General features: G+C 45.6%; 1 protein-coding gene, 1 long non-coding RNA gene and 2 other non-coding genes across 6 annotated transcripts in view; 2 read left to right on the forward strand and 2 right to left on the reverse strand.

Annotated features, from left to right (window-relative positions):
* The window catches only part of LOC135388716 (potassium voltage-gated channel subfamily H member 8-like), a 487,577-nt gene that overhangs the window by 276,672 nt on the left and 185,550 nt on the right, over nt 1-25,355 (forward strand). The gene's annotated exons all lie outside the window — the stretch shown is intronic.
* Trnas-gga (transfer RNA serine (anticodon GGA)) lies at nt 6,219-6,289 on the reverse strand. The gene has a single exon. It is a non-coding gene; the product is annotated as a tRNA-Ser (tRNA).
* Nucleotides 6,504-6,574, forward strand: Trnas-gga (transfer RNA serine (anticodon GGA)). The gene has a single exon. It is a non-coding gene; the product is annotated as a tRNA-Ser (tRNA).
* On the reverse strand, nt 13,013-13,575 carry LOC135387413 (uncharacterized). Its single transcript, XR_010421101.1, has 2 exons — nt 13,525-13,575; nt 13,013-13,456 (listed from the first exon to the last, which is right to left on the reverse strand). It is a non-coding gene; the product is annotated as an uncharacterized LOC135387413 (long non-coding RNA).

Raw genomic sequence — 25,355 nt, forward strand, 5'->3', positions numbered from 1 at the left:
AAAAGGATCAATAGTACCCTGTCATAGGCGCGCACTTTAAAAAGAACTCTGACCTATAGCTGTTCCTTTTGTTTCATTATTTTTTTGCGAGTGCCTCATTTTATCTGGACGACCCGTTTTTTCAGCGCTGTTTCACTTCAAATTCACGCGTACATTGTCCAAAGTCCATGCAGCAGCAGTCTATTAGGGAAAGGGCCCGTCTTCTAAAGACAATGGCCCGAGATGATTTTCGCCCTCTCCCCCGATCGATTGGCAGAGTTCTTTAGCCCAGTGTCTCGCCTCTGAGCTGGAGGCCTTGTAAGGCCAATGAACCGCCGCGGCGTGAAATTAACGACCCTTTCTAAAATTTGCCACCCGCTTTATTCCGCTTTATAGAGCGTTACTGTTTTATGCTTTTTTTTAAATCAATTTTACGTTATCGATATGCGTGGGTGACGAGAACGGCCGTATTCGTGTGAAGAGCAGTCGTTCGAGAGGGCGCTGTCATACGGAAGTAATTCTAGTGCTCGCGTTCAGTTGACTTCGAAAGACAGCGAAAAGGTGTTACTTACATTCAGCTAACGCGTCGTTGCGTACGTCTCTTTACGGGCGCAGTCGTGCCTCGTTAATATGGACACTTTAGACCCCGACCAAAATCGTCCATAAAGCGAATCGTCCATATCATTAGATATAAAGGAAACAACAAAAACAACCATGAAGGTCTACTGAAAAGAAGGATAGAAAAAAATCGCTATTTATGGCTGCTTGCAGGTATACTTTGTTGCGCTTATATATTTAAACTTAGCAAAACGTCAGCAACACGTACAGCCTGTTGCTCATCACCATTGTCCTCAAAGAACCGAAGAGTCGTTTGTAGTCCCGCTTGAGCTATAGCAGATGTGACGCTTGGTGTTGTTAAAGCCGTCAAGGCCAGAGCATGACAACTTGCCTGGACTACTGTACCGCCTCTGTTCTCGTAGGCTGCCAAGCGACTGCACTACAAGCACAACTCCTTGCACGAGGGCCAATCGCCCATAAATGTGTTCGGAGCAGTCAGGACGTCATACAGAATTATCTATGCCATTCATGTCCACATATAACCCCACTTCCTCTTATAGTTGTTGTGGACGACTGTGAAGGAGATGGCCTTTGTGCAACAGAACGTCCCACTTTCGAACGTCCTCCTGTAGAATGTGGGCGTATGTACATAATAACGATACAAGAATACATGGAGTACATACGGTTTTCTACCTTGCTACACCGTCCGTTGTCTAAAAAGCGAGTTTCGACATTAACGACACGAAAATGTGTAGAGAAAGTTTGGTCCTCGCAAAAATCGTCCATAATTAGAGTTGTACATATTAACGGGGTCCATATTAACGAGGCACGACTGTATAGTGTGTTTGTTTGTCTGCCTATCGTAGACACACATATACACACATAAATGGGATGATGATGTGGTGGGTCATTCACGGCCGCGATGGCGGTATACACTGCCCCATTGCTCTATCTATAGTAAAAACAGCAACTGCGCACTGTTAAAACAGAACTTCACCACATCGCACGCTCCTAGCCAATCACCATTTAGAATTATATCATTCCGTGTCCTGATTTGCTGAAAATGGGAGGAGGCGCCTATATGGGACACATTATGCGTGTCCGAGATAGGCGCCTCCCCCTGTTTTGAACAAATCACGACACAGGATTATGTCATTCGGGATTGTGGTTGGCTAGGAGCGTGCTATGTGGTGAAATTCTGTCTACTGAAATATGGCGGCATAGTTCCCTTAGAAGTCGGCCCAGGACACAAATTCCCCCCAGAGCGTTAGTCGTAACTTTGGCTATGAGGCCGACAACGGCGAACTCTTTCACCACCACCACCACCACCACCACCACCACCATCATCATCATCATCATCCGCTCAGCGCTCGTAACCGCGCAGCGTCCGGTTTATGCGTTACCACATTTTGTGCAAGTTGGTTCCTTTTTATGTTTCTTGTAAACTTACCTGCATTAAACGGACATGATGATATCAGATCGGTGTGGAAAAATGCAGTCAAATTATTATTTCACTTGAAGAGCATGTGAGGTACACCAAAGGGACAGGAACTGTTTGGGACTTGTGAGGATGCCCACTCGCGTGGGGTCACAACAGCAAGCTTATTTCGTCGTTACCCCCCTCCCCCCTCTGTTTTAAAGGAGGTAAGAACTCCTATCTGCAGGTATTTAGGTACGGATGTAATTGGTGTAATATTGTGCTTATACGCTTCGTAATTTTATTTGCAATTTATTGTTCAATACTTCTCCTTCATAACCTGTGCAGCGTTAATACAAAAACACATTTTTTTCCAGATACGAGCGAGTAGACGTACCACCATCCAGATACCTCTATCCATTGTTACGTCATTTGAGGAATTGTAGCACCCAATCAGACTCCTACGCCGAGGTACACATAACAACCTGCCTTACACTCTTAAAAATGAACTTCACCACATAGCACGCTCCTAGACAACCATCATCCCGAATGACAACGTTCTCGTTCCTGATTTGCTGAAAACGGGAGTCGGAGCTTATTTTGTATCAGTTATGCCGTACATAATAGCTACATAACAGGCTCCACCTCCCGTTATCAACAAATCGGGGACGAGAACGTTGTCATTCGGGATGATGGTTGGCTAGGAGCATGCTATATGTGGTGAAGATACTGACCTAACGGATTCATACACCGGGTGTTTCAGTTAAATCCCCGGGCTGAATAATTTGCGAACAGGTGCACCAATCGACGAACTTTCTTTTTTACAAGTATCTGTCCGATACCACCTGCAAGCTGCGCACGGTGTGAATGAGTGGGAGGCGCTCATTATTTAAATAAAAATTCAAATTAGTTTCGTAAAAGAACATAACTTCTAGAGCAGGGCGCTATCGGCATTAAAATGGGTACTACCCCTTTTGGGACCTTCAGTGGACACCTTTTAGAGGAACATCTGCCACCGAAGGGGGTCATTTGTTGCAGTAATCAATTGGTTTCGGTTTACATATTTTTGTCGCGGCTAGTCGCAGTGAAGCGCAAAAGGACGCTCTTCCATTCCCTTATCCACCAATGAATGATGTCCTTACACAAATGAATTACACCAATGAATTACGTCCTTTTGCGCTTCCCCGCGACCAGCCCCGACAAAATATGTAAACCGAAATCAATTAGTTACAGCAACAAATGACCCGCTTCGGTGGCAGATTTTTCTCTAAAAGGTGTCCACTGAAGGTCCCAAAAGGGATAATACTCATTTTAATGTCGACAGCGCCCTGCTTTAGAAGTTATGTTTTTTACGAAACTCATTTGAATTTTCATTTAAATAATGAGCGCCTGCCACTCATTCACACGGTGCGCATTTCCCCGGAACGATCCTGTAGTCGCTACAATCAACCAGATGCTTTGATAGTACAGTTGCGGGTAGAGACGTAACCGACATGAAAAAATAAAAAATAAATAAAAATAAAGAGAGAGAGAAAGAAGTCACGGAGAGAAGCAAATTAATAGCTGTCTTTTTCCCTTTTTTTAAGCACCACTCTGAAAGGTGCTGTAAGGCTTGCTTCGCCTGTCGGCTTCCGTGTTAGGCAGGCAAAGCACGCTTTACAGGATGGCTTAGTTACCAAGGTTTCCGTTACTTTCAACGGTGCTTGTGGCTGCCTGAAAAATTCTTCCATCTACAGACACATGTATAGTCAGCATCACTTTCACAATTCAAAGTCCGGATAATACCCTAGCCACACGGCAAACTTCATGCATTAAACGGAATGGCGTTTGCTTCACCTCCTAAGCAGCCATCATCTCGAATGACGTAATAATTGTCACAAAAAAGGCGTACGCCTCCTATGTTCATCAGATCGGGGGAGAGGACGATTTCATTCGAAATGATGGTTGGTTAGGAGGTGAAGTAAGTGAGATTCCGTTTAGTTCCTTAAGTTTGTCGTGTGGCTAGAGTATTAGACTTTCGTTATTTCATGAAGAAGGAAAGTGGTGTACAGCGGAAGGTACTCAAAATGCGGAGTTGTTTAGGAATCGTATGAACTGGTGTATGTTGGATGCGTGCAATACACGTGTATTTTATTGGATTGGAGTTTAAAATAATACGTGAAAATATGCACGGGGTTTGTGCAGTGAAACCTACTCTTAATCATGAGAAATGTGATCGTAGCTTCTTCACTGTGTAGTTTTTACACGCTGTGTAAAGCCTACATTGTGCACATTTAGTTCTGGTGCATGCAGAAGCATAGAATGAAATTCCTCGAAAAAGAGGTGGACAGATCAGCTTTCATATAACACGAAGGAACACAACACATGTTCTAAAGATAGACCACCATGCGAATATCAAACACCCGAACTGTAAAGGAAGACTTGCTGGAAATTTACAGAAAGCATTCGACCTTCTAGTTGCGTCAGCATTATTTCCAAGGAGGGAACCGAAGGACTCACATTTCCGGCACAAACAGCTCTTAAAATCCCCTTTACCAGCGTTCGCACACGGAACAAACGCGGAAGCGAAACGTTTTGAACAACCTTTCAGTGTGTTCTGCGTGCGGTTGTGGGCTTAGCGTCGGTATAAATCTCGTAGATTGGGGCTTACATACGCACTGGGTGGGAAATATAGCGGACCTTGGCAAAATAAGCGAGAGACTCGGAGCAGACAGAAGGACCACGCGCATACCAATGAAGAGAATACGAATGCCCCTGCGGTTCCAATTCTTCCGTGCGACGCCCTCATTCCGGGCACGTCGCCCACCCCGGGGTGACAACGAAGGAGGATTGGCAGGAAATAAGCGAGGCGTTACGTCTTCCCCCGTTCTCGCCTAAGGTGGTCGTTAAGGGATGGATGAATGTGACGGATACCTCTTTTGTGTTTGCCGGAAGTGGTGGCAGAGACTTCGAGAAGAAAATGTAAAGCAAAAAGTAATAAACACGGGAGGTACAACACTGAAGACCGTGTTGTGTTTACTGTTTAGGCAAATTATTCGTCTCTACGTGCTCAACCTCAGCCGCGGCGGGGGGATTAAGGAAAACAACATCAACTGCAACAACAAAACAAAAAACACTGGTTCCGCATTCTTAAAACAGATGGTGGTGGTGGTGGTGATGTTGAAAGGGCTTGCCACAGGCTTAAACAGAACTTCACCGCAGAGCACGTTCCTAGCCAACCATCATCCCGAATGACAACGTTCTCTCCTGGATTTAATGAAAACGGGGGGCGTACGCCAGTTTTGTGGCAATTACGAACTGCATAATGCCACAAAAATGGCGTACGCCCCCCGTTTTCAGAAAATAATGGGAAATAAATACGTATGTGGTGAAGTTCATTCTTAAGAGTGTACCACGCTTCCAAGCCACATATCATCCCGAATTTTGTCGTTCTCTCCCCTCATTGGCTGAAAACTGGACGGAGAGTACGCTTTTTATAAAACTTGTGCGTTATGTTAATTGTCTCAAAAAGGCCCATGCCTCGCGTTTCCAACAAATCAGGGAACAGAATGATATCATTCGAGATTATGGTTGGCAAGGAGAGTGTTATGCCGCGAAGTTCTGTTCTTGGAAAAGTCCTGCACTCTAAAGACAGAACTTCATCTCATTTTTGTTGATTCCGTGTTAGCGCCGAGAAGTAACTGTGGCTATGAGCGGCGCACAGATGTGGACAGATGGAGAGAGAACTGCAGGAAGGAGCGGGCGACAGGGGTTTAGTATGCGTCTTAAGCCGACTTCAGGGGGAACTGTGCCGACATTCGTCTGGAAAGTCGTCGTAAAACTCCGGGAAAACCTCACACAGCACAGCCGGTGGAAGGATTCGAACCCACTACCTTCCAGTCGTCAGCACGACCTTGGCTACCACCAACGCACGGGACGCCTTAACCCGCTCGGCCATGCTGCTGGTGTCTTCACCTCCATAGCCCCCCATGCTGTGCGCCAACCATCATTATCACGAACGATAGGGTTGTCGCTTCTGATTCGAAGACAGAGAGAGGCGTACGCCTTTTTGTGCCAATTATCACATGTCCCAATTGACACAAAAAGGCGTACGCCACATCTCTCTCGAATCAGATGCGATAACCCTGTCATTCGAGATCATGGTTGGCCAGTTAGGTTGGAGATAACGAAATTTGGCCGAGGCAGACCACACTTAGGGACGACACAAACATGAAAGCCTCATACGCCCGGAAATCAACGAATGCAACAACTCAGGGACAAGAGCCGCTGACGCCAGGAATCGAACCTGGGTCTTCTGATTTCCGGTCAGATATGCTACCACTGCACCACACCAGCACGCCGTTTCGCATGAGCCATTGAGTGCCTCAAGTACGGTCCCTAAGTGTGGTCTGCCTCGGCCAAATCTCGTTGTTTACGTCGTCTACAAATCGCCCTGGCCTTGTATGAATGAGAGAGTGAGTGAGAAAGATGTAAGAGAGAATGGGAATAGCGTGGTTGGTCGTCCGTCCCCCCGTACTTGAGGCACTCAATGGCTCATGGGAAACGGAGTGCTGGTGTGGTGTAGTGGTAGCATATCTGACCGGAAATCAGAAGACCCTGGTTCGATTCCTGGCGTCAGCGCCTCTTTTCTCCGAGTTGTTCCATTCGTAGGTTGGAGAGTAGGTCGCGCACAAATCGGCTGACGCACATTACGTAAAGACCTACACCCTTGAAAATGAGTTTCACTAGAGTCACTAAATGATAATAATAATAGCTCATTTAGTGATTCTAAGTTTCACCACATAGCACGCTCGCACCTAACCATAATCCCGAATGACAACGTTCTCGCCCCTGATTCGTTGAAAACGGGAGGCGGAGCCTATTTTGTGCGCATAAAACAATGCGTGCATTATGGGTACAACATAGACTCCGCCTCCCGTTTTCAACAAATCAGGGGCGAGAACGTTGTCATTCGGGATGATGGTTGGCTGCGAACGTTTAATGGCAAATCGAAACCAATTAGTTACTGCACTCTTAAAAATGAATTTCACCTCATAGCACGCTCCTAGCCAACCATCAACTCTCATGATATCGTTATCTGCCCTGATTTGTTGAAAACGGGAGGCGCACGACTTTTTTGTGACACCTATGCTGTTCGTAATTGTCACAAAAAAGGCGTACGCCTCCCGTTATCATTTGAGCTGATGGTTGGCTAGGAGCGTGCTATGCGATGAGAGAGAGAAATACATGATGACGATGATATGGGGATGCGGTGCCGATAGCGCCCTGCTTTAGAAGTTATGTTTTTTTACTAAACTCATTTGAATTTTTATTTAAATAATGAGCCCCTCGCACTCATTCACACGGTGCGCGGCTAGTAGGTAGTATCGGACAGATACTTGTAAAAAAGAAAGTTATTCGATTGGTGCACCCGTTCACGAATTGTTTAGCCTGGGGATTTAACTCAGACACCCGGTATAGAACAGAATACAAATAGGAAGAAAAAAATGAAAACGTAGGTAACCTAACTACTGTAGTTAACTACTAGTTATAATTACATTCCCAGATCTAGTTTCTAACTACTTTTCGTACTATGCAGTAGTTTAACTACATGTAGTTATAAACTTAGGCCTCCCAATATTTGCACCAGTAACGTGACATTATTGGGTTGCGTCGTGTGCAGAAAGGTTTCTTTCTGATTGTGGGAGAGGAACGCTGTGAAACGACACATCCATGACGGCGTTACAGAGTCATTACGGTGGCAATTATAATTTGCCCGTTGTGTTTGCCTTGACAACGGCCCTAGCTACGCGCATGTGGGTCGGAAATCGTCTAGTCATGCTGTGTCATTTATTTGTCACGGGAGAGGCGAAGTGAGCGACGCATGTACTTTGCAGCGCATATCATGTGCGTGACATTGTCGCTGTGATCCAAAGATCTCCTGTATTTTGTCAATCAATGTTATTGACTTAGCTGCAAATACATAGTTCGTGGATGCGACCTGCGATGTCTTGCCACCTGGTTTTGTACTCAGTTCTGGATCCGTGTATCCCAAGCGACACATACCCAACATGATGAAATAATATGATGATAAAATAGACATGCAACTTTTTGCATATCAGAAAAATGTGTCACCTGGCATAATTGTAGATTATGTGGCAGTACTCTGCGATAACACTTTTAAGCAGCAAGTGATGAGAACTTCCAGGAACTGCCCTTTCGCGGAAGTTCTATTAAGCGCACTGATCGATTTAAATCTATACTCATTAACCATTGCTGACAGCCATCCGAGTTAACAAAGCGTTCTAGCTTATCATGATTTACAACGTTACAGGGTTTTCCTTTCAAACAACAGTTTTTCTCTCAGCAGAATCGGGGTCACTCGAATCGTTTTTTCTTCTTCTTCTTTGATTTTTTTTTTGTCTTTCCCTTCTGCTAACGGAGATAAGAACAATGGTTTGTTCCGTCAGAAATAATTATCACTTCCGGGCATTTGTGCGTGAAGCCCCAAAAAAGAAGCTGTGACCTAATTAAAGGACAACAGACTCTTTCAAGAATGTGTCACCTAATTACGCAAAGTGAAACGCGTCGATATTAACGTTAAGAACGAACACAAATAGGAATAAAACATGCACAAACTTCGTCTTCTTATGAACCGCCATTTTTCTAGCCAACGTGGTAACGGTTGTCAACTGCCTCCAGCATGTTACATTTTAGTGTCTAGAGAAAAAAGATACCACTGAGAGACTTCGCCGGTATTGTAGGGATTATTTTTCTTATACGCCTCTCGCGTTATCGTTTGTCTTTCTTATAGTCGAGCCTTTGTAGTTTCGCTCTTCACTTTTTTTACCCGGTCGTGATGCCCGGCGGCAGACGGATAATCAGCTTCCTATTGTTTGCGTCTGGCCTTTGTGATCGTTTTGAAGTATAGGGTAAAGATTTGGTACAGGAAATTAGCCGTCTATCTTTCAGGATGGCATTGTGCTACACTTAAACGGAATCATGTCAGCCGACAGAGACTTCGTACAGACATAAGGGTCACATTGCGTGACATGCTTCGGATAAACTTGTACCAGCGCTATGTCATACACTCTGTAAACAGAACTTCACCCATTAGCACGCTGTGTGCGCCAACCATTGCCACGAATCATATAGGGCTATCACTTGTGATCCGACGAGGGAGGGCTGCATACGGCTTTTGTTTTGGCGAACGTACGCCATAGCCACGTGCCGTTGCCACGAATGATACAGTCATCGCTTCTCAGTCTCTTTTTGTGGCAATTTGGATATGTGCTAATTGCCACAAAGAAGGCGTACGCACCACTCTCTCGTCCAATCAGAAGTGATAACCCTATCATTCGTGGGAATGGTTGACTGGTGGTAATTGGCCACACTCAAAAAACAGAACTTCACCTCATAGCACGCTGTGCGCCAACCATTGCTGCGAATGACAGGTTATCGCATTTGATTCGAAGAGAAATGGGGCGTACGCCCTTTTGTCGAATTACTATATATGTTCGAAATATCGGCGGCTCTCATCCTGAGGCAACTCCCTTGATACTTCCTTACCGGTTCGCTGGATTTCTACCCCTCTACAAAAGTAGTTACGTTCTTCTAAGCATGTCTGTCGTACACTCTAAAAACGGAACTTTACCTCATAGCACTCTCTGCGCCATCCATTGCCACGAATGATAGGGTTATCGCTTCTGATTCGAAGAAAGACGGGGGCGTACGCCTTTTTGTGTCAATTTGGATACATGAAAATTTACACAAAAAGGCGCACACCTCCCTCTCTCCTCGAATGAGAAGCGATAACCCTATCATTCGTGGCAATGGATGGCGCAGAGCGTACTATGCGGTGAAGTTCTGTTTTTAGAGTGTAGAGTGTATGACATAGCGCAGTTACAAGCTTATCCGAAGCATGTCACGCAATGTGACCCTTATGTCTGTACGAAGTCTCTGTCGGCTGCCATGATTCCGTTTAAGTGTAGCACAATGCCATCCTGAAAGATAGACGGCTAATTTCCTGTACCAATATCTTTATCCTATACTTCCAAACGATCACCAAGGCAGGACGCAAACAATAGGAAACTGATTATCCCGCTGCCGCCGGGCATCACGAGCGATTAAAATACACTCTTAAAAATGAACTTCACCGCATAGCACGGTCCTAGCCAACCATCATCGCGAACGATATCGTTATCTGCCCTGATTTGTTGAAAACGGGGGCGTACGCCTTTTCTGTGACAATTATGAACAGCATAAGTGTCACAAAAAAGGCGTACGCCTCCCGTTTTCAACAAATCAGGGCAGATAACGATATCATTCGAGATGATGGTTGGCTCCTAGCGTGCTATGCGGTGAAGTTCATTTTTAAGAGTGTAGGTGAAGTGGGAAACTACAAAGACTCGACTATAAGAAAGACAAACAATAGACAAACAGAGCTTGCTATGCGGTGAAGTTCAGTTTTCAGAGTGTACTGCACAAGATGGTGTTGAAACTACGCTCTTAAAACAGAACTTCACAACATAACATGCTGACGGTCAACTAATTCACCGATTGATACCATTATCGCCCCTGATTTGTGAAAAGCGCGGGCCGTCTGCCTTTTCGCCGCAAGCCGGAATCGTCAGCTCCCCCACCGGTTCGTGACACCACCATAATGGCATAGGTGTCACAAAAAGGCGTACTCCTCCCGTTTTCAACTAATCGGGGGACAGAACGATGTCATTCGGAATTGTCGTTGTCTAGGATCGTGCCATGTGGCGTTTCAAGAGCTTCGCGCAGAATGATAACCTTATCACTGCAAGATCAGACTGCAATCTACGCTGTTGTAAGACAACATTGCTATGGTTTTTACCGCATTGCTGAAGCAGTTTTGGTTTTCACCGTATTTCTCGTCAGCTTCCCAATTTATTAAATTGTATTGCACGTAGCAGTATTGATATTAACAACATAAAGTTTATCTACGTTGAATGAGTTATTTGTGTCGAGTATGTATTATTATTGGTGTAGGTCTCGTGTAAAGCCTTTGTGTGGTTAATTTTTCTCTTTCTCTCTTTTGTTCCTTTCTCATTTACTTGTCATCGAATTTTGCCGCTATTTTCGTTTGAATGGTTCGTTTATATTTCATGCATGAGGGCTGAGGCCTATATAGTCAGGTCTTTTCCGGCTTTTTGTATGATGCCTCTACCATACTTGCAGTGGAGAATAAATTACATTACATTACATCACTTCTTATTTCTGGAGAGGGCGGGACATACGCTTTTTTGTGACAATGACGATAAAGTAAAGTGCCGGAAAAAAGTCGCACCCCTTCCAATTTTGACGAAGCAAAAGTGAGTGCAATGTGTGTGAGTCATTGGGAATGATAGTTGGCTACAGGACGGCGTTAAGCGGTTCTGTTTTAAAGAGGCTATGAACTCTACCAAGCTAGCCCGCCAACTGTGTCGGCCCCAAACGGCGATTTTAACTTCTTGGCTGTGACATCTTTTGAATAGATGAATCTGATAGGTCCGTATCTTCGTCGCATATATCACGCTGCTAGCCAACCATCATCCCCAATGACAACGTTCTCGCTCCTCATTTGTTGATAACGGGAGGCGGAACCTGTTATTTGGCTAATATGTACGGCATAATTGATACAAAATAGGCCCCGTCTCCCGTTTTCAACAAATCAGGGACGAGAGCGTTGCCATTCGGGATGGTGGTTGGATAGGAGCGTGCTATGTGGTGAAGTTCATTTTTGAGAGTGTAGGGCAGTACGCCATGTGTACCTGCGCATTGGCGTCTGATTGGGTGCTACAATTCTTCAAATGGCGTAACAAGGTATAGAGGTATCTGGATGGCTGTACGTCTACTCGCTCGTATCCGAAAAAAAAAGTGGTGTTTTTGTATTAACGCTGCACAGGTTATGAAGGAGAGGTATTGCACAATAAATTGTAAATAGAATTACGAAGCGTGGAAGAACAATATTACTCCTACTACGCCCGTAACTAAATACCTGCAGATAGGAATGACCAGCTCCCGTTGCATAGTGGTTAGGATGATAGCTTTCCACGTCGAGACTGGGAGGTGACACGGGTTCGAATCCTGTCACCGGCTGTGCTGTCTGAGGTTTTTCCTCGGTTTTCCGAAGACCTTACAGGCGAATGTCGGCACAGTTCCCCCTGAAGGCGGCCCAGGACGCATACTAACCTCCTGTCCCCCACTCCATCCTGCTGCCCTCTCTCCATCTGTCCACGTCTGTGACCCGCTCATAGCCACAGTTGCTTCGCGGCGCTAATGCAGAATTTAAAAAAAGATAGGAGTGCTTGCCCCTTTAAGGGTACATGCATTCGCCTGTGTGGTGGAACTCCTAAACGCGCTACGGTTTGTCACTTATGGTCAGACATAGTAGTTTTTCCAAAGCTCGGGGGGGGGGGGGTTGCAAGAAGGGCGGTGCAGTTACCTTATAACAGCAGAAAACAGAAAATATTGGGTGTGTTGGAGGTCCAGATTGGCCAGACTTACCCACGGACTACCAAGAGTCATTGCTCCTGCAACCACCCCTTACAAAAATGGCTGTTGACCATTTGTTTCCATTCTACAGAACTTAGTCAACAGAAAGCACAGACATTCAGTAGATTTTCTATTAGCCTTGTGTTTACCTGAGATATTGATTTTATGTTGACTTATGGAACTTTAAGTCTTGTTGACAATTACACAGGAAGGTAACAGGTCTTTCTGTAGACTCTCCATATACTTTACACAAATTTCGTGTGACCTTCATGTGTAAGTCTTGTTATATGTGATCTCAATTTCTCTGTTGACTTTGTTGTGACTCAGCTATCAATGAGTCGGCGTCACCCACGAAACTACCTTCGTTCTTTTTTAAAAGGCTTGGCGACCGTTACGTGAGGCACTCGGTATATTCTTCTTAATCGAGGAAGATACATGATTTACTGAAGCAAGATTAACGCCATCCCCGAATGATGTGAAGACTTTTTGTGGACTTTCTGTGACTTGAGCGAAGTTGAATTTCTCCGTTCTATTGTTCACTCAATCGCAACTGGCACACGAAATGAAGTACTGCAAAACTATATATGTATCTATTTTATTCCGAAAATACATACCTTGAAAGTGGTATCTAGTGTCGACACAATCATACAAAACATCCCGCGCACACAGTAGCGAAGTATTCCACACGTACACATGCTTTATGCCACACAATGTCGCGTGGCACAATAGACAGTCAATGACGGGTTGCGGTCTGAGTTCTTCTGGTGACCCATGATAACGGTGGACTTCAAAATTCACTGAATTTCGGCGAAAGCGATGTCTCTGAAGCGCTGGAGAGAAATGTGTCTGAATAGGGCGTTCAATCGCAAATTAGTAATGTTCAAACACAAGTGAGTAAAACCGAGTAGAATGGTCATAGCAACAACAAATTTGGTTCACAATCAACACCGGCTACGAACTGATACTTGTACACTTACCTGACGGGACGGAAAACTGCTGCCGCCGCTCGAAACATACAAAACCCTACAGCACAACAGTCATGGTATGAATACAAGTGATGCTTGATCACACACTTCTATCACACAGCTTACCTCTTACGACGCAAATCATATCCTCCTTTGTTCTGTAATTGACGAGCGAACGCTGAAAGCCTGAGACAATTGAAACATAGTGCAACCGTCCCAACGACATTCCGATGATGCTAATGGCGATGACTCCTTCATGATGAGGCGAGGGCGAGGCACTGAGGCGCAGAATCAAAATGTGCAGCAAACCTGTCGCATGCGCATGATCCTCATGTGGTCGTATAAGTTGGAAATATATTGTGTAGTGAACTGAAGTAAAGTAATACGAGGAACCGTCTTTTCAAAGACATCGAAAATGTATTTTGTGTTTTTGATATGTAGTTAAAAGGTGGCAAAGTTGCGTTCAAGCTGCTACATTTAAGTATAAGGTCAGACCCAAATACCGTTTTGTTTAGAGAGCCGATAACACGGACCTCTCCACCTCCCAGGAGTGGTGTACACCCCACATGGTTTTTCACAACACACCCAGAAATTGCTGATATTACCCAGCTTGTCTCCCAATGAATAGAGCAGTATGCCTCTATATACATATACCCCCCCCTCCCTATGGGATGCTCGGTGCCCCTTTGAGGTCGACCTCTGTGAACATTACTGTCCGATAATGCAGTAATTAATAATACGGAATTCATCTATGTAAAAAAAAAAAAACGGTTGAAATAAGTACTTGCTACATAGGCGCATACAAAGTCCACAAACTCTCAACAGCGACATCTATATACCTTGTCCACAGAAGGTACACATAACGTAGTTCAAGAGATTGTAAAAATGATGTCAATAGCAATTCCTGTTGACTTGATCAACAAGAAGTTAAAGTAAACACACTGTCAAGACAGGAAACAAGAAGTCCACAAGAAGTCCGCAGAAAGAAAAAATCCATTTTCATAAGGGACTGTAGCCTTTTAACTACGCAGTTCAATGCGTGCAGCGTTATAATACCACGTAGCGAATGAAATGCCGAATGCTACTCACGAATGCAAGACGTCGTTACCTTGACTACAACACAAAAGGAACAGAATTCATCCGTTGCGTCCTTCGTGATTTATTTATATATCACATATTTAGCGAACGAAAACGCAATTTAAACTTTTCCTCTGTCTTCTTCTTCTCATCCATGCCGAGACTGGGATGTGACCTGGGTTCGAATCCCGGCGCCGGCTCTACTGTTTGGGTGTTTTCTCTGGGCCTTCCTCAGAGGGTTGATGCGGATGCGGACGGATGCGGTCGAAATTATCCGCAGTCCTACCCTGCGGCAAGTGCAACATGTCGCCATACTACAGGCAGACAAACCTTACGTTTAACATCACGGCACCATTATTGCTTTCGGGTGTTTTTGTAAGTTTCATTGCGCAGTGATCCCTACAAGTCTCACAGCGAACATATTTTGCAAGGCGACTCCTCACGGAAATATTGACGAATGAAACGGGTTATCAAGCCACTTTACAGTTTGTGTCCCTACTCCTTTAAATGAAGACTTCGCATGGATTCGAAAAAAAAAAAAATTAGGTGAGCATTATACCAAACACGAACATGAACCACCCCCTCGATACCGAATACAACATTTGCATTCATTTTGTCTGAGTAATTAATTCGTAAATGATGACAATAGCAAACCGAAACCGAAACACGAAGAGCAGAAAACAGAGCTCCATACCATGGCGGTTCGTCCGGAGGAGGATTCCGTGACGTCACCCAGCATTGTCGTCTGCGTCCAAGCCTGCATTCTTTCTCCCTTGCCGGACGCCGGATGATGTCAGCAGTGTGTTGCTTTCGACGCCCTCTCGCTTCACAGAGGGGTAGCGCTGACTTCGTAATAATTCGTTTGAGTAAAATCTGCGCAGGTTTGGACCGAGATATTTCATACACATGTTCGTGACATCCCAAAGATTACGGATATACCGCAACCTTTGTGGTGATTTTGTTGCGGAGTCCCACTTTAAATAGTCAAGTAGCTGCGTATTACGCTCTTGTCCACGCTTACTGATACTCTCATGGGACCATGGAATACGCATGTGTGACGACCTGCTTTTCACGACACCGCTGCCATGCAAGCACAGCAGCGATACATTCCATCCACGGTCGAGTACGCCGTGCCGTATTCTCCGAACTACCAGCCACCTTAAGCGTGCACACGCATTTCACAGACGAATTGCTTGCAAACGGCGCACTGCAGAGAGGAAAAAGCCCTATTTCCCATGGAGACGCGCTGACAAACAGCAAGTCGCTACCAGAAGGCCTCGGATTCGTGCGCAAGAAAAGTTGCTTGCCGGAACTCTCGCAAGAAAGGGTTGCCACTGGGAGAGAAGTTAATTTCTTGTTCTAGTTCTCACCGGAAGCGAAGATATCGAGGCGTAGGTGATGAGGCGGACGACGCCTTGTAAAGGCACTTCCGGTATCGTGCCGGAACTGCCGGCTTAGATCATTTCTGGCACGATATTCTGCGAGAGAGTTGAGATAAGAGACACGAGGAGATGGAGCAGGCGCGCTAGTGTTTTTTTTTTGTTTTTGTCGGAAATGCTCGTGTGTGAAACAAGGAGGAGGGCCGCTGTGGGTTAGCGGTCGGCGCGTGCAAACTTCCGCTTCGTTTGGGCCGCGAGAGAGTTTGAAAGATGGTAGGTCGAGGGATAGTGGAACGAGGGAAATTGCGTGGGCTCAACAGCGATAGCTTAAGCTTATGAGCCGCGATAAATAATGCGCGGTTTTCCTTCTAAAGTCTCATATCGTAGACGCTTAATAAACGCCACGGGTTGGCTTTTGGGCACTCTTGTGAGGTTTTCGCGTGAAATGGTTGCGCTGTGCGTCCCACTCTTTTTGGACTTGGAAGGTCTTTGTTTGACTTTCGGATAGAGGAAATATTAACCCTGCAGGAAGCGGGATTGTTGTTCCTGGAGGAAATGTCGTCGGTCACTGTTCCCACGTATGTTTACCGAGCGATGACTGTTGATGACTGTCGTTGATCGTCGTTTACTGTCGCAAACCTCAAATCGCCGTGCAAAACTTCCGTTCGTAACCGGAAATCAATTTTCCTGAGTTGTGGCGCCCTCTCGAATGTCGTCTCCTATTGGCTGAAAACAAATGCACGTGCCGAGGTTCCGTTTGCGTGTCTTTCATTCCAGCGTATACTGCATCTGTTCCCTTTCTGAGTGTCCACTTCAGGTTTCGAACCCGGTTTCTGCTGCTTCTGTCTGTACGCTGTCCGTTTGATGTGTGCAACATCCCCCGGAGGTGGTGGTGGTGCTCCTGAAAGAGCTCGCCGTTGTCGGGCTCACAGGGAGGAGTGCTACGTCACGACTAACGCTCTGGGGGAATGTGCTTCCTGGGCCGACTTCTAAGGGAACTGTGTCGACATATGTCTGACAGCGTCTGAGGAAAACTAAAAAAAAAAAAAGCAGAAAGCGGTGGTGGTGCTAATGAAAGAGCTCGCTGTTGTCGGCATCAAAAAAAAAGAAAAAAGAAACCCAAACAGCTCAGCCGGCCTGGAGTCCACCGTGCCATTCCATTGCAGACCCATGAGCTAAGCGCCACTGTTTAGAAGAAGTTGAAGAGGAGATCAATGCTAACATTTCTTGAGCGTTGTAGTGCTATTGTAATAGTGCTGCAGCCATTCTGCATTGAAGGTGTTCATTATCATTCCTGTATCCTTTTTTCCCCTAAATTTTTGATGCCAAAACCCGGGAAGAGTAGTCTCCTCATTGACGGAAGGACTCCGCGAACGGGAAAGTGGTAGTAGTGTTAGTGTAGTGATGGTACCGGTATGATGGTTCAAGCTATTTTCAACCATAACAAGAGCCGCGCGCACGCGCTGTGCGTTCTGAGGAAAATGGTCGATTGAACTGTGTTGTGTGGTATTTTAGAGCTACAAGGACTGGGAAGTGAAACTATAAAATACCTGCGTTGATATTCCTTGTGCCGTTATTTACATGTCCTGAAAGGAGTAGTTTAGTAAATAAGTCTCTTGGCGCTTATTCGCTGTGCTCAGAAGAGTTCTTTTTCTTTTTCGCTTCTGCATGGTGATTAAAACGTCTATTCCGAGTCCGACTTTAGCTCTGACGAGTATACTGCCTGGGTTATGATTCTGGAAGTGCATCCGTCGTCTGAGGAAATTTGCCTCGAATGAATGAATGCTTGTTTATTCACGTTTTTGCAACTAGGGAGTAAAAAGCTGTTAGAGGCAGGGAGATATTACTAAACTTGTGTGGTGGGGTCGCGTTTTCTGAAACAGCTGATCTTGATTGGCTGGTTTGGAATTAAAAATGGTTCGCAGGAAGTATAAAGTTGTAATACAGGAATATTGAGTATAATAGTTTACAGATCATCAAAGGCCCCCACAGGATCGCACTGCTCATTTAGGAATTCATAACAAAAGTTAATGAAGATTGTAAATTGGAAATCGGTACTCTAGACGGAAAGTTCGCATACTAACCTAATTGAAATAAATTATGTCCAACCGGAGCATTTCACTACTTTGACTAGAAACAACATTCCCGCGAGTCCTTTCGCACGAGATCGGCGTATTTCCAGAGTTCCGAGCTCAGGTCGTGAGAGGCAGCCGCGCGCGTGCACACTCATGGGGAGGGGAAAGCAGCATAATTTCTTATCCGCTTGCGTGGCGGTTCCGTGACATTCTGCTAGAGGGTGGTCACGTGTCAGAGTCCTTTCCCACACCTCCTCCTGATGTACTCTTTGTAGCGAAGCGCAGAAAATTATGCAACAGGAACGACTGAAGCATGGCGGCGAGGAGCCACACCTCGTGTTGTCAACATGCCGTCACCCGTCGCACTGATGTCGCGCGTTACATCTCTCAGTGTGGGAACTTCAAATTGCTCATTCTCATTACTAATTACTAGTTCTAATTACTCATAGTGCCGATTTAAAGTATTCCGCTCAAGCCGACCAAAAATTGAAGCACAAGATTTCCGTAAATCATGGACCAGCGGGTTTAGGCGTTCCGCTTGTGGCGGTAGCCAAGGTGGTGCTGAAGACTGCGAAGTGGTGATGTTCGAATCCTACCAGCGGCTGTGCTGCCTGAGGTTTTCCCTAGGTTTTTCGAAGACTTTCCAGACTGATGTCAGAACAGTTCCCCCTGAAGTAGCCACAGGATGTATAACCCCCCCCCCCCCCTCCGTGGCACTCCTTCCTGTGACCTGTCTCCACCTGTCCGCACCTGTACGCCGCTCATAGCTACAGTTCCGTCGCGGCGCTAACGCAGTACTAAAAAAAACATATATCGTGGAATTGTACTCGTACAAAATAGAAACAAAATTACAAATTCGTGATTGGAGACCGAACTATACCTTTACAAAATTCTGCATGAGTATATAAAGTAAAGTGGAAGCCCGTTTGAGAACTACGATAAGCCGTCGCAAAAGATATCCTTTGGCCAGTACCTGTTTTGCTTCGCTCTAGACGATGACAGAAATCCCACTGTCTTTCATTCAATCATGCCATCCTTTTATGCTGTTATCCTTTCACTGCAGTGAGATCCGCGGTATAGTTGAAAAAGTATGCAAAGAGAATAAGAACACTAGTGCATACAGAAATATATTTTTAGCTTCAGCTAGCAAAGTGGAAATCAAAAGCCTCGCACGTGTCCTCTTCAGGTATGCAGGGTGTGATAGCTGCAGCTATATTTCAAACCAGAAGCACCGGGATCTGGTAAAGAAGCAAAGAGATATCATAAAGAGAATCACTCCAGCTCACGCTCCACAGCATTCTGCAGGACGAAAGGCGAGGCACGTAATGGACTTTCCAACAAAAAGGACGCTCCGCATATAAAAATAAAAAAACAGAAGAAAAGGAAGGGAAGGGAAAGAAATCCCGAAATAGAAGGTTCTTTGAAAGTGCGTAAATACAATAGTAAAGGGTGAAGTTGGAAGAGAGCAGGTCCAGAGCAAGTTCAGCTTGTTCCTGCAACGTGTTACCGAGCAGAGATATCGATCTTTGCTCGTCACTATTCAGGATTTCCTCTTCTAACAAATCTGGTGGTGGCGGAGGATGAGGAAGAAGAATAATAAGAAGAAGGGGTTAATTTGGTTGGTGATAAGCTCCGTAGGCAGGATGAAATCAGGTGCATGTGAGGTGAACAGCTTTCGAATCCGTGCGCAGGCTGGGCTGTCTGGGAGTTTTCCTCAGACGCTTTAAGACAAATATCGGCCTGTGAAGCCGGCCCAGGGCGCACGATCCTCCTTGCGATGTTGGTGACGTTGCCCACATGAGCGTGGCCAACTACGGCAAGCCGTTCCGTCACCGCTACCACCACCGCACGTGAGTTACAGTAGAATGACGGCCTTGCTAAGCCTAACGGGGACGAAGTCCGCCATCTTGTAGAAGATAGAGAAGCGTTGGATTAGATTACGTTAGGTCGGGTTACGTTCGACCTTACCGTAGTGGGGTTAGTTCAGATTAGATATTCGTCATAGTTACGGTTGGGTGGGAGGGGCCTAGGGTATGAGACCCCCCGGGGGGGGGGGGGGGGGCTCCCTCTGAGGGAAAGAGGTGCGATGCTGGGTTCCTTCCAATTTGGCCACCAATTTTGAACCTCTGTATGCAATAAGGTGATTAGTCGAAAAATCCCAAACCGAGGCACAGCTGGTCGCACTAGTGCGACCTATACGTTTCCATTTTTTCTGTTTCTTTTTCTGTTTCTCTTTCTATTCCCAAACCGAGAAAGAGGGCCTGATCTCATTGTCCGTCCCATTGACACACATTCATTTCCCGTTTCTTACGCTCCTGTAGCCGGCCAATAAATTACAATCCGGTCCGAACTTTTCTCTGGCAGGTACATACTGGTATGTAGACGCCATTGCAACCAAAATAGTGATGAGGGAATAAGTCGACTTTATCCTCTTATTGCATGCAGAGATCCAATTGTGGCTGTGTCGCATGTGTTGCCTACAAGCAGGGTCATTCCATGCCAAACGTCCCAGGCATTGCGCTCGACCATGTCGGATTTCTTTAATAAAAATTGTAGTTTATTATTACCTTGCAATAAATGCCCTGCCAGCTTATTTTTCACGAAAAAAATTTTTTCGCCCTGTAGCTGCCTCCCGAAATTTCCGACCGGGCGAGTTACTGCTTCTTTTTAAAAAATTAAGGAAAAATAACTTTTTTTGCCAATCTCAACCAAATTTCTTCTGCGTGATCACAATGAATGGGGCTTTCACACCACGAATCGTCTGAGCTCGCTCGACTGACTTATTCGCCGGTTTACGCCCACTGAAAACTTTCAAATTTAAGAAAATTCAAGATTTTTTATTTGATATTTACAAAATGTTCACAATCGTTTCTACTGCTCAGCCCTCTTCTCCCGGAAGTATTTAACGAGATAAAAAATGTTTGAAACTCGGCGGACGTAAAACGCGCGAGGAAAAAATTGTCAAAATCGCGAAAAACTGCTAAATAGCCTACTTTCATCCTCTTATTTCACACTGAGGTGCTCGTAATAAAAATACTACACTAAGTGCAATTGATAGGACACCCCTTCAACATTTATTTTGCGAAGTTTGATCAAAACAATTTTCGTTTTAGGCGCGAAAAAATTTTTTAAAGTCTACCACCTCCGCGCCATATAGGGGTTGCTCCGCAAGCTTACTTCACCGCAGCACGCGCCGCCGCGTTCCTCGCGGAAGACACACTGACGCGGTTCGGCTCCCACCTGCAACGTTATTGTCGATGTACGGATACGAGGTTCAGGCCACCCATTCGGAAGATAACGTCCTTCCGGGGGGGGGGGGGTGCATTCTGCTTATTAGTTTCCATGACAAAGTTGTCTCGTTGACAACGGAAGAACCGTAATCTTGTTAGGTGGGTACAGCCGCGGCACTATGCGGCACTGGTGCAATAAAGTTTTGGAGGACGTCTGGTGTTTTAGCCTTTTGGCTACTACGGAGCAAAACAATCATGGAAGCCACGCTATGAATGTGTCCAAGGTATCTCTTGTCAGTTCGAGAGAAACGACTGTTCTGTACGGCATTACAACTCTCCGAGCTTTTTTCATTCAGGGAAGAGATACACCTGACCGTGCAAGCAGGCGAAGCCACGACTTCTGCTCAATGCGACAAACGTGAGTATCAATAACACTGCCACTTCTTACGTACGCTTTACATCGTTACCCTTACTAGGTCCATTCTTGTCGCTTGCCCTTCCTGCACTAGACGTGTCAAAGTAGATGAACTTAACGAATTAAGAGCACGGATCGAAGGGGGAAGCGGTGACGCTTTGTGCAATGAAGTGAGATTCCTGAACAAGTGCGGGGATGGTAAAGTTTAACCTTTTTCTTCGCAGCGAAAACAAAAAGTGTTTTGATGAAAGTTTGTCAAATAAATGGTGAAGGGCCGTCCTATCAATTGCAGTTTGTGTAATATTTTTATTACGAGCACCTCAGTGTGAAATAAGCGGAAACTTTATTGCACCGGCGCTACAAATTGCCGCGGTTGTAGCCGCCGAACAAGATTACGGTTATTCCGCAGTCCACGAAACAACCTTGTCTTAGAAACCAATAATCAGAATGCCCCCGGAAGGACGTCATCTTCCAAATGGGTGACCTGAACCTCGTATCCGTGCATCGCCAATAATGCTGCAGGTGGGAGCCGAACGGCGTCCGTGTGTCTTCCGCGAGGAACGCGGCGGCGCGTGCTGCGGTGAAGTAAGCTTGCGGAGCAACCCCTACATGGCGCGGAGGTGGTAGACTTTAAAAAATTTTTTCGCGCCTAAAACGAAAATTGTTTTGATAAAACTTCGCAAAATAAATGTTGAAGGGGTGTCCTATCAATTGCACTTTGTGTAGTATTTTTATTACGAGCACCTCAGTGTGAAATAAGAGGATGAAAGTAGGCTATTTAGCAGTTTTTCGCGATTTTGACCATTTTTTCCTCGCGCGTTTTACGTCCGCCGAGTTTCAAACATTTTTTATCTCGTTAAATACTTCCGGGAGAAGAGGGCTGAGCAGTAGAAACGATTGTGAACATTTTGTAAATATCAAATAAAAAATCTTGAATTTTCTTAAATTTGACAGTTTTCAGTGGGCGTAAACCGGCGAATAAGTCAGTCGAGCGAGCTCAGACGATTCGTGGTGTGAAAGCCCCATTCATTGTGATCACGCAGAAGAAATTTGGTTGAGATTGGCAAAAAAAGTTATTTTTCCTTAATTTTTTAAAAAGAAGCAGTAACTCGCCCGGTCGGAAATTTCGGGAGGCAGCTACAGGGCGAAAAAATTTTTTTCGTGAAAAATAAGCTGGCAGGGCATTTATTGCAAGGTAATAATAAACTACAATTTTTATTAAAGAAATCCGACATGGTCGAGCGCAATGCCTGGGACGTTTGGCATGGAATGACCCAGCAGTAACTTCCAAGGATCCGTGGCCACAAATTTGCCAGTGAAATCCCTAAAACGTAGGAATATTGCATTTGCCTTCAAGGAAACTTTCACCGCTCTGCACTCCAAGCGATATACCACGATGATTGGGCGAAACGTTAGAGGAGACCAATGGTAGGACGCTCCGCATTGCCGCCCTTCTTGAGAAGGAAAGCAGAGGTTCAGCTTAAATTAACATTTTCGTTGGCGCATCATTCACGAACGGCGCAACGGATGCATCGCGTTCTTTCTGTGTTGGCGTTAAGGTAACGGCATCTTAGGAGAAATACTGCTGAGTTTGAGAACACATCAGAATGCTGTAGGTACCTGGCTCAAAATTGGATGTCGCTATATGAAGAGGTACTCATCACGGACCTCAAATTTATTCTCAAATATACACGGTGGGTATCGCATTTTCGTGCGTTGAGACCTCCGTTGCCTCAGAGTAAAGAATTTACGTCAGTGAAGCCTATGACAAAATTTTGGGTTACCAAACACTGTGTAACAAAATAAATACGACCACGCAAACTTTCGTCTTCATGCATTTCCTATGCGCTACACCGATGTAAACAGGCGGTCTGTCTATGGTTGTGTATAGCTTCCACCTAGGGGCGTTAGCCTACATATAAGTTGGTTTCGTTTTTCACGTCGCTATCGCTCCTAGGCAGAAGCTGCACACAACCATTGGCAGGCCGCCGTGTTTACATCGGTATAGCGCATAGGAAATGCATGAAGACGGAAGTTTGCCTAGTCGTATTTATTTTGTCACGCTGTTCCTGGTAGCCACAATTTTTCCATATACGTTTCTTTTAAAATCAAAAGGTTTCTAATCTTTGGTTTTAATTTAATTTTGATACTTTGGCACAAATTATTTACTGTGTGGGAGGGGAAGTCTATCTGTCAAGTAGATCACGCGCGAAAATATGACTGACCTTTTAGAGCACATGCGCTGTACATTACGTGTCATAAATAGGTCGAACATAAGCACAAACTTGAGAAGGGAACTGTTGTTTGAGACCGATCTAAAGTATCCGCAACAAGACAAAGGCTGAATAAAAGGAAGGAGAAAAAGAGAGAAAAAGACAAAGTTGCCTTCAGTGTGTTGGGAAATGCGTCTTGTTCAAGTCAGGAAACAAAGGCTCACTGGACAAAGGAAGAAACACAGGGTATTGAAAGAAGGCGTATTCTCACGTGCGTAGCAACCGTCTCTGCGTGATACCGGTAGCAGGACATCTGTCTCTTTATTGCATTACCTGCGTCGACTTAGTTTATCCTAACGACGGTGAGAACAAGAGCGATAGGACACGTCGACAAGGCAGCGAAGCCGCCGGATGTCGCTGTAGAGATTGCGGTGGATGGGGAACATCTCCTGTCCGGATTTCTTTTTACGGCTTCGAGACAGCTGCGAGTTGAAGATAAAGAGCGTTGTCTCTGTCTTTCGTCGTTGTCGTCGTTGTTGGCTTCAGAGCAGGAGAGGCTTCAGCCTCGTGTGCTTTAACTATAACAGTTTCTGCGGGCTGTACTAGATATGTGGGCGACCGGTTTTGTAAGCACCACACAATATATCGAAATGAATAATGTCCTACAAGCAAAGAAGTGCGGTTCTGATATCACGTGGAAGTTCGTCGCCTCCTTCTTATCATGTAGCTACTTCATGATACCTCGTTGTTCACAGACAGAGGAGCATAGCGACTGTCACCCGCTGCTTCACGACTCTTTGCAGTTCCTCCAGTCATCGTGATACTTCAGTATACCTAATACCGCTGTCCGTGCGCGCCCCTGCTTGACTTCATAAGTTAAAAACGCGTTTATCCGGGGATTCCTCTCACTCGAATGTACTCCTATATCTAGAAGTCCTTTAAAGGGACTATGAAACGATTTTTTTCTTCGTTTCGTTCGAAAGAAGACATTTTTCTAAGTCTAGAACCGAAATTTTACTTTCGTCGCGCGAGCGGATTTCTCGGGAGCGAATTTAAACGGAGCGGCGAAGGGAGGACAGCTGGCGCCGCGCCGTGACGAGCTGCCGAGCGGAGACACAACGGGTAACTTGACGCGACTACGGCCGGCTCAGCAACACGTCATCGTGACGTGTTGCCGAGCCGAGGAATCCCGCCAGGAGCATGCGCCGTAGGATCCCGCGTATGCGTTCATCGGGAGTGGAAATCTCCATGACAGCAGCTTTCGCGCGATCGGCAGATTTCGGCAGTGGCGGCAGCCACAGCGCGAGCTCGCGGCATTACTTGCCATTGTGCAACACCGGTGACGTAACGGGGAACCGAAGAGCGGTCCGTACAGTTACATCATCGGCAGGGAAATATGCGCGGGAGAGGAGGAACGCGGAAGAGACATTTCCAGCGCGCGCTCCTCGCAGAGTGGAGCGATTTGGTCCGGAAAAATTTGTGGCATATTAGTTTCTCTGTGGGAAGAACAGTTTCCATCGAAAAAAAGTATGGGGGTTCGGGAAATTTCATAGTCCCTTTAATATAGT

The sequence above is a fragment of the Ornithodoros turicata genome, chromosome 3, assembly GCF_037126465.1.
Source record: "Ornithodoros turicata isolate Travis chromosome 3, ASM3712646v1, whole genome shotgun sequence".
In the NCBI taxonomy this organism is placed as follows: domain Eukaryota; kingdom Metazoa; phylum Arthropoda; class Arachnida; order Ixodida; family Argasidae; genus Ornithodoros; species Ornithodoros turicata.